Below are 16,200 nucleotides of genomic sequence, written 5' to 3'. Positions count from 1 at the left end.
CAGTTTCCTCTTCTTTCTAATCTGTCACATGGTCACCGTTCAAGTCGGTACAGATTTCCCTCCTCCTCCAGCCATGACCTGTTCTCACTTGTTTCTGAACCAGCCCAAACTAAGCCCACCAACTGGAGCCAGGCTTCCAGCAGCCCGTGTGCCTGGAGCCAGGCTGAAGACCACATCCCTGACCCCAAATCTGGGGAGAAGAGAACACAGCCCCAGAACCTGCACTTTCACGGTGGCAGGAGCATCAATTATTCAAGCATCTCAGCTTAGAGACTCTCTCCTTGTCAGCCCCCAAGAGAATATAAGCACTCTCTCTACACCTAGGGAAGCTGGTGTTAGAGACATGCATGGCTTCCCCTGCCCAGACTTAGCTTCTACGCCTCAGACCCCAGCACCCACCCCTCCACTGGACCTTTCTCCCAGGGTTGGCTCTCACTGGAGACCATCTGATTAGCTAACTCCCTGCTTCGTGCAAACAGGAATCAAAGGTTAGCCTGCCTCCTCTCCTAGGGGAATGGTTTGCAGCCTGACTGAGTCTTCAAGGCCCCAGGAGGGAAAAAACAACATCACAGAATCTGTAGGAAACTCCTTCCTTTAAAGAGAGGTAGGTGAGAGATCACCAACAGACCACCAGACACTCCAGACGGTGGGCACATCTGATCCCCTATAGTCCCCGTGAGAGTCCTTGTCTTCAAAGTCACATGTTATTTTCAAGGCCACAGGGAGATGATGTTCAAAGGCTGTCTCCCTCTCCTGCGAGTTGAGCTGCTGCCTGGGGAGGGGACACAACAGTCAAGGCTGGAGGTGGGCTGCCCAGGACCCGACAAACACATTCACAAGCCCCCACTCCCAGTGGGATGGGTACAGGCTCAGCACACACTACATCACACCCCAATGACAAGTGGAGAAGCTTCTCCTACTTCCCTTCTAAGACCAGCAGACAAGAAGAAAATTCAAATGATGGAGTGGAAGGGGGAGGGGTGAGGCAAGAAAAATAAATAGCCCATTGAGATTTCAGAAGGTCCTGCCCTCCTCGCAGTTCCTAGCTCTCCCGGGGGCTTCTCTCCCTGAGGCCCCGAATGGCGTCACCAATTTTTACAGGAAGAAAGAGAAATCCAATTAATCTTGTAAACACCTCCTGGGACACAGGGCAGGGCCAAGGATTTCTCCTATTTCCTTATTTATCTGATTTAAAATTTTGTCTCTAGAAAATTCACTTCAGGGCACAAGCAAGGACTTGGGAATTCAGCCAAAATGCACGCACCTCCAGTGGCGAAGGGCCGGCAGGCAGACGGACGGACGGACGGCTCCAAGGACACACTTGGCTGCGGATGCTCCAAGGCCTGGATACTCCCCCCAGTCACCCAGAGGACCCCCTCAGGCTGTGGAGACCCACCCCTGTGCCCCACTGGAGGCAGGAGGAGGCGTCCAGCCTCGCACCGGTGGGTGCACCCACTGGGTGTGCGGGCCCCGGGCCTGGGAAAGTTCTCTGACCAGTCGCTTCCTCCTCGAACCGGCAGGAGTGAACAGTGACGTCCCTCCTGGCTGAGGGCTCTAAGAGAAGCTGCTCATCGGGAGAGAGGCTGCTATGGCAACTTGAGGAGAATGGAGCCAGACATTGCCGTCACCTTGAATCCGGCACCAAGCATTCCACAATGGCAGCAGAGGGGGCCACGCTTCCAGCTCTGCCCCCACCGAGGCCGGCGCTGGGGCTGACCCACCGGCTTCCCTCCTCAGCCTCCTGGCCTCGGTAACTCATTTGCTCTTTGCTGAAACAAAGCACACAGCCCAGTCCCCTGAGAACACCACCTCCATCTGTTTTTGTCAGAGTTCTTCCCTGTGTTCAGCTCCTGCTTACTTCTGAGATGGGGTTCTTCTCGATTTCAGCTCATTAAAATCCTACAGCTAATTAAAACTGCTCTAACGGCAGCGGCGATGGCAGCCGCAAACTCTGGGACGAGTCCCTCCAGTTTTTATGCACAGGCATAAAGTTGCAATGCTCTTTGAGGATGACGGATGGCTGCAAGGGCTCAAGACTCTGAGGTGGGGCTGCAGACTCCTGCCTCACCGCTGACACGGCAGAGCGCTGACCTGGGTCCTGAAATGGGCAGGGCCCAGCCTCAGCACATCCGGGCAGGCACGACTGCCCCCCATTCCTGGGGGAAGCAATTTACTTGATAACCACTCCCTTGTTACAAGGCAGGGATTCCCTCCAATCTCCCACGCTGTCTGCAGGGAGAGAGAACGGCGACCCCGAGGCGAAGGCCGAGGTACAAATCAGGTTCAAACAGCCCCAAACCTTGTCCCCACAGCCCCACTAGGAACACCACAGCCCAGCTCATACAAAGAGGATGAAGGGAAGCCTGCAAACACACAGCCATGGCAGGAGGGTCCTGAAAGCCTGGCCAAGATGTCACAGGCTGCAGTGTCCTCTTTGCTATTAGGAATAAACCAAACTATGGGTATCGTCTCTGCCCAGAACTTATATTTTTAGGGTACTTTATTACCCTAAATAAAGGACAGGGTATGGAAAAATAATCCTACAGGTAAAAAAACTAACTCCCTCCCCACCAGCTTGCAGGTGGTATCCTCAATCTTGTGAGCGCGGGTATCTCAGTTACAGCCCTTCCTCCACTATGTGGAGAGCATTCTCATGCCTGTTTTGGACTCTTTGCTCATCTTTGTATTCCCAGCACTTAGCACAGTGCCTGGCACAGGTGATCAATAACCTTTGCCACATGTTGAATGAGTGTGAGTTAATAGAGGTGATTGGACCATCTGGAGAGAGACACTCCATGAACCTGGAATTTTAAAAAGGTCATTTCTGTTTCAGGGAGCTGAGGGTCTGTTTTGATCAGGTCTGAGCTGGAATCAGGTTCAACGAGTAGTCCAATCCTATGACGGAAGAAGAGACAAGGAACTGAGCTCCACCAGGGAACCTGACAAAACTGACCGCTCCCAAACACCCTAGGCACACTCACCACCAGGATGCCATTTCTGTATCTTCATGTCTGATAGGACAGATTTCAAAACATGGGGCTTGAAGACTAAATGATGACTCTATTTCTATATGTATGAGTATATTAGAACACACAATACAAACAAATATTTGTCATTTAGATACTGTAAAATGGATGATTTTCAAACCTTTAAAATACAGTATGATGCGAGGGAACTCCCAAACAAAACTGTAGTTTGCATTGGTCAGTCGGTTCAGTCACTCAGTTGTGTCCAACTCTTTTCGACCCCATGGACTGCAGCACACCAGGCTTTACTGTCTGTCACCAGCTCCTGGAGCTTGCTCAGACTCATGCCCACGAATTGTTGATGCCATCCAGCCATTTCATCCTCTGTTTCCCCCTTCTCCTCCTGTTTTCAATCTTTCCCAGCATCAGGGTCTTTTCTAAGGAGTCAGTTCTTTGCATCAGGTGGCCAAAGTATTGTAGTTTCAGCTTCAACATCAGTCCTTCCAATGAATATTCAGGACTGATTTCCTTTATGACTGACTGGTTTGATCTCCTTGCAGTCCAAAGGACTCTCAAGAGTCTTCTCCAACACCACAGTTCAAAAGCATCAATTCTTCAGTGCTCAGCTTTCTTTACAGTCCAACTCTCACATCCATACATGACTACTGGAAAAACCATAGTTTTTTGTTGACTAAACGGACCTTTGTCAACGAAGTAATGTCTCTGCTTTTTAATATGCTGTCTAGGTTGGTAATGGGAGAAGGCAATGGCACCCCACTCCGGTACTGTTGCCTGGAAAATCCCATGGATGGAGGAGCCTGGTAGGCTGCAGTCCATGGGGTCGCTAAGAGTCAGATACGACTGAGCAACTTCACTTTCACTTTCCACTTTCATGCATTGGAGAAGGAAATGGCAACCCACTCCAGTGTTCTTGCTTGGAGAATCCCATGGACGGAGAAGCCTGGTAGGCTGAAGTCCATGGGGTCGCACAGAGTCAGACACGACTGAAGCGACTTAGCAGCAGCAGCAGCAGGTTGGTCATAGCTTTTCTTCCAAGGAGCAAGTGTCTTTTAATTTCACAGCTGCAGTCACCATCTGCAGTGATTTTAGAGCCCCCCAAAATAAAGTTTCTTACTGTTTCCATTATTTCCCCATCTATCTGCCATGAAGCGATGGGCCCAGAAACCATGATCTTATTTTTCTGCATGTTGAGTTTTAAGCCAGCTTTTTCACTCTCCTCTTTCACTTTCATCAAGAGTCTCTTTCGTTTCTCTTCACTTTCTGCCATAGGGGTGGTGTCATCTGCATATCTGAGGTTATTGATATTTCTTCCAGCAATCTTGATTTCAGCTTGTGCATTTTGAGTGATGTATGCTGCATATAAGTTAAATAAGCATGGTGACAATATACAGCCTTGATGGACTCATTTCCATATTTGGAAGCAGTCCATTGTTCCATGTCCAGTTCTAACTGTTGCTTCTTGACCTGCATACAGATTTCTCAGGAGGCAGGTCTAGTGGTCTGGTATTCCCATCTCTTTCAGATTTTTCCACAGTTTGTTTTGATCTACACAGTCAACAGCTTTGGCATAGTCAGTAAAGCAGAAGGAGATGTTTTTCTGTAATTCTCTTGCTTTTCCTATGATCTAACACATGTTGGCAATTTGATCTCTGGTTCCTTTGTCTTTTCTAAAACCAGCATGAACATCTGGAAGTTCACGGTTCACATACTATTGAAACCCAGCTTGGAGAATTTTAAGCATTACTTTACTAGTGTGTGAGATGAGTGTAATTGTGTGGTAGTTTGAACATTCTTTGACATTGTCTTTCTTTGGGATTGGAATGAAAATTGACCTTTTCCAGTCCTGTGGCCAGGACTGAGGTTTCCAAATTTGCTGGCATATTGAGTGCAACACTTTCACAGCATCATCTTTTAGGACTTGAAATAGCTCAACTGGAATTCCACCATCTCCACTAGCTTTGTTCATAGTAATGCTTCCCATGGCCCAGTTGACTTCACCTTCCAGGATGTCTGGCTTAGGTGAGTGCTCATACCATCGTGGTTATCTGAGCCATGAAGATCTCCTTTGTATAGTTCTTCTGTGCATCCTTTTTTTTTTTTTTTTTTTAACATTAGAACCCCATGAATATCAGTTTACATGGCTTGATCAAAAACCAGTGAAAGCAATTCATGGTATAACATGAGTGAAACTTGAGGACATTATGCTGTGAAAGGAGCCAGTCACAATAAGACAAATACTGCATGATTCCATGTAGACAAACTCAGAGACAGGAAGTAGAAGAGTGGTTACCAGGGACTGCAGGGGCGAGGGAATGGGGAATTATTACTTAATGGGGACAGACTTTCAGTTGGAGAATATGAAAAAAGTTCTGGAGAAGTGCAGAGGTGATGGCTGCAGAACAATGTGAATGTACTTAATGCCTTTGGACTTAAAAATGGTTAAAATGGTTTACATTATGTATATAAATAACAACAACACTATTAATTTTACTTCAATCAAAAATCAGTGAAAGCAAACTGAGCAGAAATCACTATCTTATCATTTCACTCATCCCGCAGGTGCAGGCCCTGGGGCCAAGAAGGACCAGAATTGTCAAGTTCATGCCTGTGTGAAACATGACCAGAATAGAGAGGAAATGGGTTTACAAACCCAGGCAGCCCCCTCCCCCAAAGTGGCCAGATGTCATGGGATGCAAGCAAAGCTCAGAGCAGGGAGCCTAGGTTCTGGGCCTGGCTGTCCCTCCAGTTTAACTGTTGACCCTTAGGACTTGGTTTGCCTAATCTTGGAATCAATCTGCATCCAGAATAAGCACTGTAGATGAGTTTCCAAGTTCCTTGCAGCTCTAGGGTGTGACTAACACGTTTTGGAGAACAGAAAGTCATCTTGTGAATTGTATTTGCAGGAGGCCAGTTTCAGGCAGAGCAGGTGGCACTCTGGCGAGGTGTCCCTCACCCACACCTGCTGACTGTCCCTTGCCACAAATCTGGGTCGATGCTGTGTCTCTATGGACCAAAGCTGCCAAACTGTTTCCCTTCAAGATAATCTTATCCCTATTGTAAAGGACAAAGGACCCTCATGCAAGTGTCAAACTGGAAAATACGTTCTCAGGTTCTTTCTGGTCCACAGTCATGCCTGAGGCCTGCCTGGTTGAGGCAAGTCTCTCCTGGGTCCACTCTACCTAGGTGACCACTGCTCTATGTTTGAACCCATCAAGTCCAGCTGGGACAGTGCCTCATTTAATGATAAAAATCATTTTAAGGCAGAAGTCTAAAAGTCTAAACAGGGCTAATGATTTAAGTCCCACCATGTTCATGGTCACCGTTGTCATTTAAAAATCTTTAATTTTTAAAGAATGTAAAAGGGCAACATGAGGCATCCTTGTGGTGATAGAAATGTCCTCTATTTTGACTGTATCTATGTCAACATTCTTACTGGGATACTACACTGTAGTTTTACAAGACATTACTATTGGGGGGAAATGGATAAAGGGTACACAGTATTTCTCTGTAATACTTCTTACAACCATATGTTAATCTATAATTATTTCAAAATAAGAAGTGTAATTAAAAAAATCAAGCACTTGAAAGTTACTGGCCTTTCAGCTCATGCATAATGGAAGCCAAATTCTAATGTTGTGCATGTAAATAATAGATAACATTTTCATGGATCAGCACCACCCTCTGCTCTATAAGAAACACTTTAAAGGTAAGGGAATATGCCTTTAACAGGAAAATTTGATGTGTTAGCAACTACTGGTTGATCTTTGTGCATTTTTCAATTGCAAATTGCACTTTAAAAATGCAAACAATTATTAATATTGATTTGGACTAAAACAATATTGAATTTCAATATATTTCCAGCTCTTTTATGAATTACCCTGTGGATACGTGGTGATTATGATAAAAGAGCATTTGCATGCTCGATTTCTTTTCGGTGAGGAACCTTGAAGAGGGCTGATGTGATCCATGGATAATGAACTTCACAGGGACAAGGCTGGCTCCAGAGTCCTCTGCCAGGTCCTTAAACTTAGCAGCTGGAAGGAACTTTCAGGGCCACTCTCCCCTCTGGACTTTATCCAAACCAGTACCACAGAGCACAGGCTATGAACAACTGCTTTGCAAGGCCTGGAATGGGGCTTAGCGTCAGTTTTTTTTTTTTAAGTTTTTAAAAATGTATTTATGTTTAATTGAAGGATAATTGCTTTACAGTATTGTGTTGCACAGTATTGTGTTGGCTTCTGCCAAACATCAACATGAATCAGCCATAGATATACCTATGTCCCCTCCTTGTTGAACCTCCCTCCAACCTCCCTCTCCATCCACCCCTCTAGGTTGTTACAGAGCCCTGGTTTGAGTTCCCTGAGTCATAGAGCAAATTTCCACTGGCTGCCTATTTTGTCCCAGAGGGGCCTGTCCTCAGTCTGTTGGGGCTTCCCTGGTAGCTCAGATGGTGAAGAATCTGCCTGTTAACGCAGGAGGCCCCGGTTCGATTCCTGGGTCGGGAAGATCCCTTGGAGAAGGGATAGGCTATCCACTCCAGTATTCTTGGGCTTCCCTGGTAACTCAGATGGTAAAGAATCTGCCTGCAATGCAGGAGACCTGGGTTTGATCCCTGGGTCAGGAAGATCCCCTAGAGGAGGGCATGACAACCCACTCTAGTATTCCTGCCTGGAGAATCCCCATGGACAGAGGCGCTTGGTGGGCTACAGTCCATGGGGTTGCAAAGAGTCAGACACGACTGAGAGATTAAGCACATCTATTTTACATACAGTAACATGTTTCCCTGTTACCCTCTCCATACATCCCACCCTCTCCTTCCTACCCACTTCCCATGTCCGTAAGTCTGTTTTCTATTTCTGTGTCTCCACTGCTGCATTGCAAATAAGTTCCTCAGTACCATCTTTCTAGATTCCATATATATGCTTTAGTATACGATATTCATTTTTCTCTTTCTGGGTGTCAGAGCTTTTAAGAGAAAAGGAATAAACATTTGTCATGCTTTGTTAATGTTCCAGGCATTATGCTGGGTACTACATAAACATCCCATTTAGCTTTCACACAATAACCTCTTCGAAGTAGAAATCTTTATCCCTGTTTGTCACAGGATTGGTTTTCTGTAAGGAGAGGTTGAGATAGAGTTTGGGGTGCAAGATGTGATCAAGGTTCAATATCTATGAAGAGAAAAGGGAAGGAAGGGGAAGTGAGTAGAAGGAGAAGTCGGTCAGGGACACAGGTTCGACAAAGCCTTGATGGGAGCTCAGGAGTGGCTGTCGGCTGTCAGAGCGCCCAGCAGCCAGCAGAAATGGCTGTGCCTGTATGCTTCACCTGATTCGGTAGCTGGATGCAGAGTTCCCGGGGAAGGGCATGACATGAGATGAGGCAGTCTCCTGCAGATCTTTAGGGAGCTTACAGCTGACCCCCCTGTCCCATGGGTGGCCAGTAAGTCCTTCCTGCAAGGGGCTCGAGGAAGCATATCTCCAAGTCCTCTGCTCTGTTTTACAAATGATAAAATTAAGACCCAGAGAGACTAAACATTGTCAAGGTTACACAGTAAATAAGCCACCCTGGATCTCTTTGACTCGCTTCTTCCAAACAAAAGCGTAGATCAGACTGTCCTGACCTTCAGTTACTGAGACACGAGGGTTTGAAAGTCTCCTGAGGAACAAGCAGAAAGTTTGACTGCATAAGCAGATACCTTTGTTTCACCTCTACTAACATCTCTGCAACACACACACACGTGCCCGTGCACGCACACACATACGCTTACTTTTTGGCAATTATCTCATTGCTAATGGTAGGCGGGGACGTGGATTATTTGGGTTAAAAGTTCCCCTGACAGTACAGCCTGGAGAGCATCTTCCCTCCCAGCAGAGCTGTCGGATTTTGCCAAGAGCAGCAGACGATGTATGAAGCTGCACGGCCTCCTTTTACTTTTAGAAAGCACTGAGCTGTTCACATTTTCCAGCTGCTCTGACATCCAACAGCCACAGCAGGGAAAATTACAGGGAGGAAAAAATTGCATATTTACTTCTCAAAATTGAGAGTTGGGGTATAATATGGACAGAAAGGAGTGTATGAGTAAACCCAGAATGCCCTGGCCCCTGGCAGGGTGCAGCTGCTGCCAAGTTGCAAATGGCAATCCATAGACTCCAGAGGAGGAGAGAATGGCAAGGAGGGCTGGCTTCCTTCCAGGGAATCCCTCTCCCTGTGCTGCCCCCAGAGGACTTGCCTTTGTGTTCCCAGCTGGCAAAAGTGCCTGGCACAGAGGAGGTATTTGGGCAATGTGTGGTGAGTGATGAAAGGTTAGGAAGAGGAGGGAGGAAGGGGAGGAATGCTTGTACCCTAGAGCCAGCTGAGTCCTTTTGAAGTTGAGGTCATATGGAGCCTGGCAGATATCCCCTGGGTGTCCTGTGGGACAAAGATGGCTTTTCTGAGCTGGCTCCAGGGTTGACCACCACATTCTTGATTTTTACTAGTCCAGCATTACTGTCCCTGGATTTCTCAGAAGAGGCTGGCTCCTTCCAACCTGAGGGCTCAAAGACTAAGAATATGGCAGAACAATCAAGTCTGTTGGCTCTGTCCTGATTGTTGTGTGGAGAATCGGGTCTCTCTCAAGCTCTCAGGAAGAGCCCAAGACTGTGAGTGACCTGGAAGTTCTAATGAGTGGCTATGCATGAGGTAGGAGCCTGCCTTCTTCATAAGCTTCTGCCTCATTTCTTCCTCCACTTGACTTCCCGTATTTCAAGTCTCCTCCCCCTCAATGCCTTCCTCCTCTTTCATCACAGAGTGTTGGAAAGCCATAAATTTAGGACCAACCTCCACTCCCTTCCTTTTCCCCCTACATCCAACTGTAGACTTGGTCCCCTGCACCTGTCCTATGCTTCCCAGCCTTTTGGGGTGGCTGATTCAGCACTGGGGTCATGGACAGCTCCCTACCTCCATCCCAGTTCCTGTATTGCATTTGCTGTCCTTCCCTGTTTAAAACCATCTGAGCGCCCCAGTTCCCCCGTGGTCCAAGTTTAAATGTCTCAGCATGTCCCACAAGGCCTGTGAGTACCAAGTCTCATATTTTACCATTTCCTGACAGCCCCCAGGCCAGGCAAGGCATCTACCTTGTATGTTTTAAAGAGGCCGTGGGCTTTCCTCCAACACACGTTAACAGTGAGAAGTTAGTGTAGAGAAAAGATCACTGGACTCTGAACTGTCAGCTACTTAACATTAAATTTTCTCTCTGGGAGACTTTGGGCATCATTATTTTACATTTCTGAGCTTCAGTTTTCTCAACCAGGAAGTCAGTCTCTGGGAGACTGACAGCATAAGCTTCTTTGTGAAGATTCCTGCTGTGATGGGATGCTGTTCTGGGATGGAGGGAAGAGGCTCAGGGCAGGTAGAGTGGGCTGCTGGGTCCCCGTCCCTTCCCTGTGGAGCAGATGATCCCCACGGTTGATCTTGCCCCTCTCTCCAAATGGTTCTGTTGACTTTTTTGCTTACCTTGAACAACCTACAACGCAAGGGTGGGGGTGGGGATGGGTCTGGCTTTTCTCTCCCTGAGCCTGTAGTCTATTTTCTGAAGTCTTGAGTCCTGGATGTCCTCATCTTTCAGTCTCAAGGACACAGGCAGGAAAGGGTTAAACCTTTACAACCTTGAACATGCCATGCTTGCCAGGCTGGAATCGTGGGCAACACCCAGTGAACTGGGAACATCTGAAAGCAGAATGGTATCCACACAGGCCCCATGTGTGCCCTGTACCACTCTGCACGTGGAGGGGGCACTTGAGTTCTGACTCTCTACAGGTTGCTAAAAACAGGAAGACACGGGTGCAAATACATATTTTTATGATATGAGACTCAGAATGGCCAATCGACGGTCTTCAGTGAAGCTTTGCTTGGAGCAGCCCATTTCCTAAAATGGGTTTTCCTGATGGCTCAGATACTAAAGAATCTGCCTGTAATGCAGGAGAACCAGGTTCTATCCCGGGGTTGGGAAGATCCCCTGAAGGAAGGCATGGCAACCCACTCCAGTATTCTTGCCTAGAGAGTCCCATGGACAGAGGAGCCTGGTCAGCTACAGTCCACAGGGTCAAATAATCATATGAAATTTCAATATGAAAATTCTTTTTTAAATGACCATTGGTAGTGGATCCAAATCTTCAGATTTTCCTGTTTGTAAACTTGGATTTTTAACTTGAAATTTCCTGATTCTCCAATTGGCAAGCAATGTACATTTTAAAAATAGACTTGAGCCAATAAAAAACTCATATTCAAGTTGGATTTGGCCTGGGTTCCACTACTGCTGCCTGTGCCATGAAAAGCAAAGCCTGGATTAAAGAAAAGCACCTGATCACTGGATAAAAATGATGCCTAACAGTTCAAAGAATTTTGTGCAAGATCAGCTAAGGGGAGAAAAAGCTTATGAGTCAGTCATGTTGGAGCAAAGCTGCAGCAGCCCCGCTGGTCAGGAGTGGCTTCCTACAGCTCTGGAAGTGGATGGCACTCAGGCAGAAACAGGGGCTTCCAACCCAGGGCATCTATCTCTGCCTGGAGGACAGTCACTATGGTGAGACAGGGGAGTCATGACGTAGGATCCCCACAGAGTAGTGACACACACACAGGCTCACATTCGAATGTACCTGTTATGGACTGAATGGTGTCCCTCCCTCCCAGTTCATAGGTTTAAGTCCTAATACCCAGTACCTCAAAATAGGATCTTATTTGAAAAGATCATTGCAGAGGTAATGAATTAGAATGAGGTTACACTGGAGGAGGGTGCACCTCTAATCTAACAGGACTGACGTTCTTGTAAAAAGGGGAAATCTGGACACAGACATGCACATGAAGAGATGCTCTGAGAGGATAAAGGCAGAGGTTCACAAGCCAAGGGGATGCCAAAGACTGCAGGCAATCCCCCAGAGGCCTGGAACAGACTCCTCCTCACCATCCTCAAAGGGAACCACTTTGATCTCAGATGTCTGGACTCCAGAACTGAGACAGCATGTTTGGGTTGTTTAACCACCCCCAGCCTGTGGTATTCTGTTACGGCAGCCTCAGCAAAGGAATATACCCCTGTAGCAGAAGACTCAGCCCTCACCTACAGGGCAGCATCCTTGGTGGGAGACAGAAGAGCTGGGGTGTTGCCAGGAGACCAGCTCTCGCCTGGTTCAGTGGTTGCCATCAATTGTGTTCAGTGTCAGGCTCAGCATTTGCCATGATCCCTGTGACAACCAGCATGTGTTTGGAGGTGAATAATAGAAAACCCCAGCTTGGTGGGAATCTCAGAGTTTCACAGTGTCACTAGGACTCAGGTCCTTCCTGGGGCTCTACTCCTCTACAAGCACTATAAGGGTCCCTGAGACACAGGCTGTATCCTCAGATGGCTCCTTTATGGTTGTATGATGGCTGAACCACGGTCCAGCTTGCAGCCATCCTCATTACAACAGGACAGAGAGAGTCCCATCCCCAACTGAACCCTGAGCTGATGACACCTCTGGGGCTGGGGGAACGCAGGCCTGGGTTTCCTGGAACCAGTGGAGGTGGAACTGGCCTCCTAGGAGCTGAGGCTGGGTTGAGTCCCTCCTAAACTCAAAGACTAGGGAACAAGACGCGGAGGGAGGGGTGACCTGGAACTGGCCACTGAGTTCACTGCACAGTTATCTCGTCTGCTCCATACAAAAGCTGTGTGAACAACTATACTCCCATTTTAATGATGAGGAAACAGACCCAGAGAGGCTGAGTAACTTACCCAAGGCCACACCGCTAGGAACTGGTGGTCAGATTTGAATTCAGGGCTAAGCTAAAGGACATGCATCAGATTTGAATTCAGGGCTAAGCTAAAGGACATGCTCTCCACCATTCCTCTTGCTGACTGTGGAATCAACCCTGCCTGTGACGGAGTAAGGCATATTCCAGACACTCACCAGCAGAGACCTGTATCGGTCGGGGGAGGGGGTAGAGGACGGGGGTGATCAGGGCTGCTCTGCTGCTCTCAGGATCCCTCTCTAAGCCACACCCTGCCTGCAACACTGGCCCCCTGGCTCCCAAGCAGACACTCAAGACACAGTGAGAGCTTGAGTGACCACAAGAGCGAGGAAGAGGGCCCTTGCTCATGCATGAATGCTTATGTGACTACATGGGTGCCCATATATGTGTAAAGAGGCAGACCTGTCTCTGTGACTCTGGCCTATGGATGGAGTGGGTGAAGAACCATGTACTTGTGCCTGGGTGAATATGTGCATGAGTAGACATATGTGTGCATGTGTGTGCATGTGTGTGCCAATGTGTGTGGGATCCAGAACCTCTCACCTCCCTGCCCTGTGGCCACCAGCTGGGAGCAGTCCAGCTGCAGCCCAGGCTGTTCCCAGCGCCTGGACAATGACCTCAGCAGCCCTCACACCCAGCTCAGCGGTGGTCCCCCACCCCAACTGCGCTGGCTGGGGTCGGGCCTCCTCCCTGGCAGAGGAGAACAAGGCTCCCTTTTCTGCAGGGCCCAGAGGGAAGGCAGTGAGAGGCTGGGCTGTGGGGGAGCACTCAGGAGTGGCAGCCCAGCAGGACCATCTGCCATCCGTGGGGTGCCCCCCTCTCTCCCCTCCGTCCTCCTTCCGCCTCAGGGTGCATCACTCTGGAGACCCCTGGGAATTCGAAGCTAATTTTCCACGATCATTAGTGATGGAAAGACCTCAGGTTCTGCCTTTAATTAAAGTCAAACGTGGGGCTGAGGAGACGCGCTGCACGCTGGCGTCCTCTTCTCACTTGTAAAAGCCATATGCAAATAATTAAGCCAGGCATGGAAGCCATAATTAAAAATTTCACAAACCCCCTCATTAGCTGAGCAGCCTGCGTGGAGGAGTGGAACTGAGTCCCTCCCCCATGTCAGTGGCAGCTCCAACAGATGGTTAATTGGGGCTGGGGTTGGGGGAGGGCTGCACCTACGTGACTGGGCACCTGGCAACGAGCTGACAGGGTGCTGACCTCCCAGACCAGCAGTGATGACCTCTCACCTCTGTCGAGGAAGCTTCCAGCTAAGGACCAGGGCTCCCAGAGTGATGTGGGTGAATCCAAACACCCATCCACCTGTCCCAGGGCAAAGAGGACCACAACATAGGACCCTGGTTCCCAAATCTCACAGCCCCTCTGGTTCGAGTCCTCATGTGTACAACTAGAGACTAGAGATGGCTCCAGCTGGACCTCATCAAAGTCCCTCCCCTCAGTGTGTCCAAGAGGGTGGCGGGACCCTTGGATGGAGGCAGGCTCAGCAGACCGCTTCTCTCTCCCAGCAGCTGCATGTGCAATGGCCTTTAATCCCCCTCCATGCACACAGATATCCCCAGGCCTGGGGGCCATTGTGCAGTGAATGATCTATCTGAAGACAGAGGCCTCAGATAGGATCTCCCGCCCCCAACATCCCAGAAGCATTCCATCAGCCCCAGTTTCAGTCAGCATCCGGAGAGCTGTGAGTGGAGTGACATGGCAACCTCATGGTCCCAGTCATTCTCTGGCTCTCTCTCCCCCTCCAACTCCCGAGCCTCAGCCCCTTTAGACATCTGGTCCACCTTGTGTCCTGAATTGATCCTGCCCAGCCAGTCATCGCAGGCATAATCTCCGCATGTTCTCTCCCGCTGCCAAATGAATATTCACTTGTCACGATCGCCACCACTTGTTTTCCATCCTTCCTGATCAATGGCACTCCTCTGAAGGAGCTGTACTTTCCAGAGGCATTGGTCAACACCTGGGAAGCTGCCCATCAAGCATGAGGACAGGATCTGTCCTGGCTGTGACCAGCCCTCCTCATCTGTAGACCACTGGCCGTGGCCGTCAGAGTGTCTACACAGTTGGCTCTCAGAAACTGGCTCTCCTTTTGCGGATTTGGGGATCTTACAGGGGCCACAGGAAGTCACAGGGCCGAGATCTGAGTTCTGTCCTGCTCAGGTCAATCTCAACCCAGAGGAGCCCCCATCGGAGTTTTTCACCAGTGCCTGAACTCACCCCTTTCCACCTTCCTGGTGGCTCGGGAAACATCATTCCTCTTTCTGTCTCTCCTCTGGAGAACAGAAGGGACATGAGTCCTTCTGCCAAGGACCATCAGACACATCCCTTACCCCCTCAGCATCCTGCTTCTGGAAGCTGGCCCGGTGCAGCCTTATTCTTGTTTCTCAGCTGTCCCCAACATGCTTTGATGGGCAGTTCTGCAAGTCAGCTCAGGGTCCCTTCAATTCGCCCACCCTCCAAGTCAAGCTGCCCTGGTGGTCAGAGCCCCTGCCCCACCTTCTCCTTCTGTCCCTCTGTTACTGACCAGGGTTCTTGGCTTTCCTCAATCAATAGAAATTGATAAGACCAGATAAGAAACTCACACAAGGCTTTTCTGGGGCCCCTGCTGCAGTGAGGGAGAGTGAGCTGTTTCCTTATGTGGGGTGAGGGTAGGGGTGGGTTCAGGGGTCAGGCCAGAGGGTGGCTTAGGTGGTTTGCCCACTCCTTTGGTGATGTTGTGCGGGGGCATGCCCGGTACCCTGCTTTTGTTCCTGGATCTTCAGAGTGGCAGGTGGGTTTTTCGGTCTTCTTGTATCTTGTCTGTAATTCGCCCCAACTTCACGAGCACACAGTTAGTTTTAGTCACTTATAGTTTCCTTGAATTTTGTTGCTCCAGGAGATATTTGGCCAGGTGCAAGCACTGTAAGGGTCCCAGATCTCAGGTCCCAGCCTGTCTCACCTCCACATCCCCCAGTTACAAGTGCATCTCCCTAAGAATCTGAAGTTGAAGCTCCAATACTTTGGCCACCTGATACAAAGAGCCTGGCGCTCACTGGAAAAGACCCTGATGCTGGGAAAGAGTGAAGGCGGGAGGAGAAGGAGACGACAGAGGACGAGATGGTTGGATGGCGTCACCGACTCGATGGACATGAGTTGGAGCACACTCTGGGAAGTGGTGAAGGACAGGGAGACGTGGCATGCTGCAGTGCATGGGGTGTAAAGAGCCGGACACAACTTAGTCACTGAACAACAACAAGAACCTGAACTCTTAGCCAGTGACACAGGATGGTTCAGTTCAGGTCAGTTCAGTTCAGTGGCTCAGTCGTGTCCGACTCATCCGACACAGGATGGTACACAGAAGTAATTCATTTGGATGGGGAAGGGGACTATCCCACTAATACAAACCATTTATAAATCTTTTTGACCCAGTTTGATTCTTGAAAAGTCACTGTGAAACATTTCAGACAAAAAA

At 48.9% G+C, this 16,200-nt stretch overlaps 1 protein-coding gene across 3 annotated transcripts in view; it reads right to left on the bottom strand.

The window, feature by feature from the left end:
* The window catches only part of CHST8 (carbohydrate sulfotransferase 8), a 145,426-nt gene that overhangs the window by 76,404 nt on the left and 52,822 nt on the right, over window positions 1-16,200 (bottom strand). The window contains exon 1 of one of the 3 annotated variants that reach the window (XR_009491143.1): window positions 1,265-16,200. This exon is cut by the window's right edge and continues 20,564 nt beyond it. The exons of the other annotated variants lie outside the window; for them this stretch is intronic. The gene's annotated coding sequence lies outside the window, so the exon portion shown is untranslated. The remainder of the gene's footprint in view (window positions 1-1,264) is intronic. 3 annotated transcript variants of the gene reach the window in all.

The sequence above is a fragment of the Bos taurus genome, chromosome 18 (genome assembly GCF_002263795.3).
Source record: "Bos taurus isolate L1 Dominette 01449 registration number 42190680 breed Hereford chromosome 18, ARS-UCD2.0, whole genome shotgun sequence".
Taxonomy (NCBI): Eukaryota; Metazoa; Chordata; class Mammalia; order Artiodactyla; family Bovidae; genus Bos; species Bos taurus.
The sequence above is the reverse complement of the archived record's forward strand: the minus strand, read 5'-3'. Positions and strand labels throughout refer to the sequence as shown.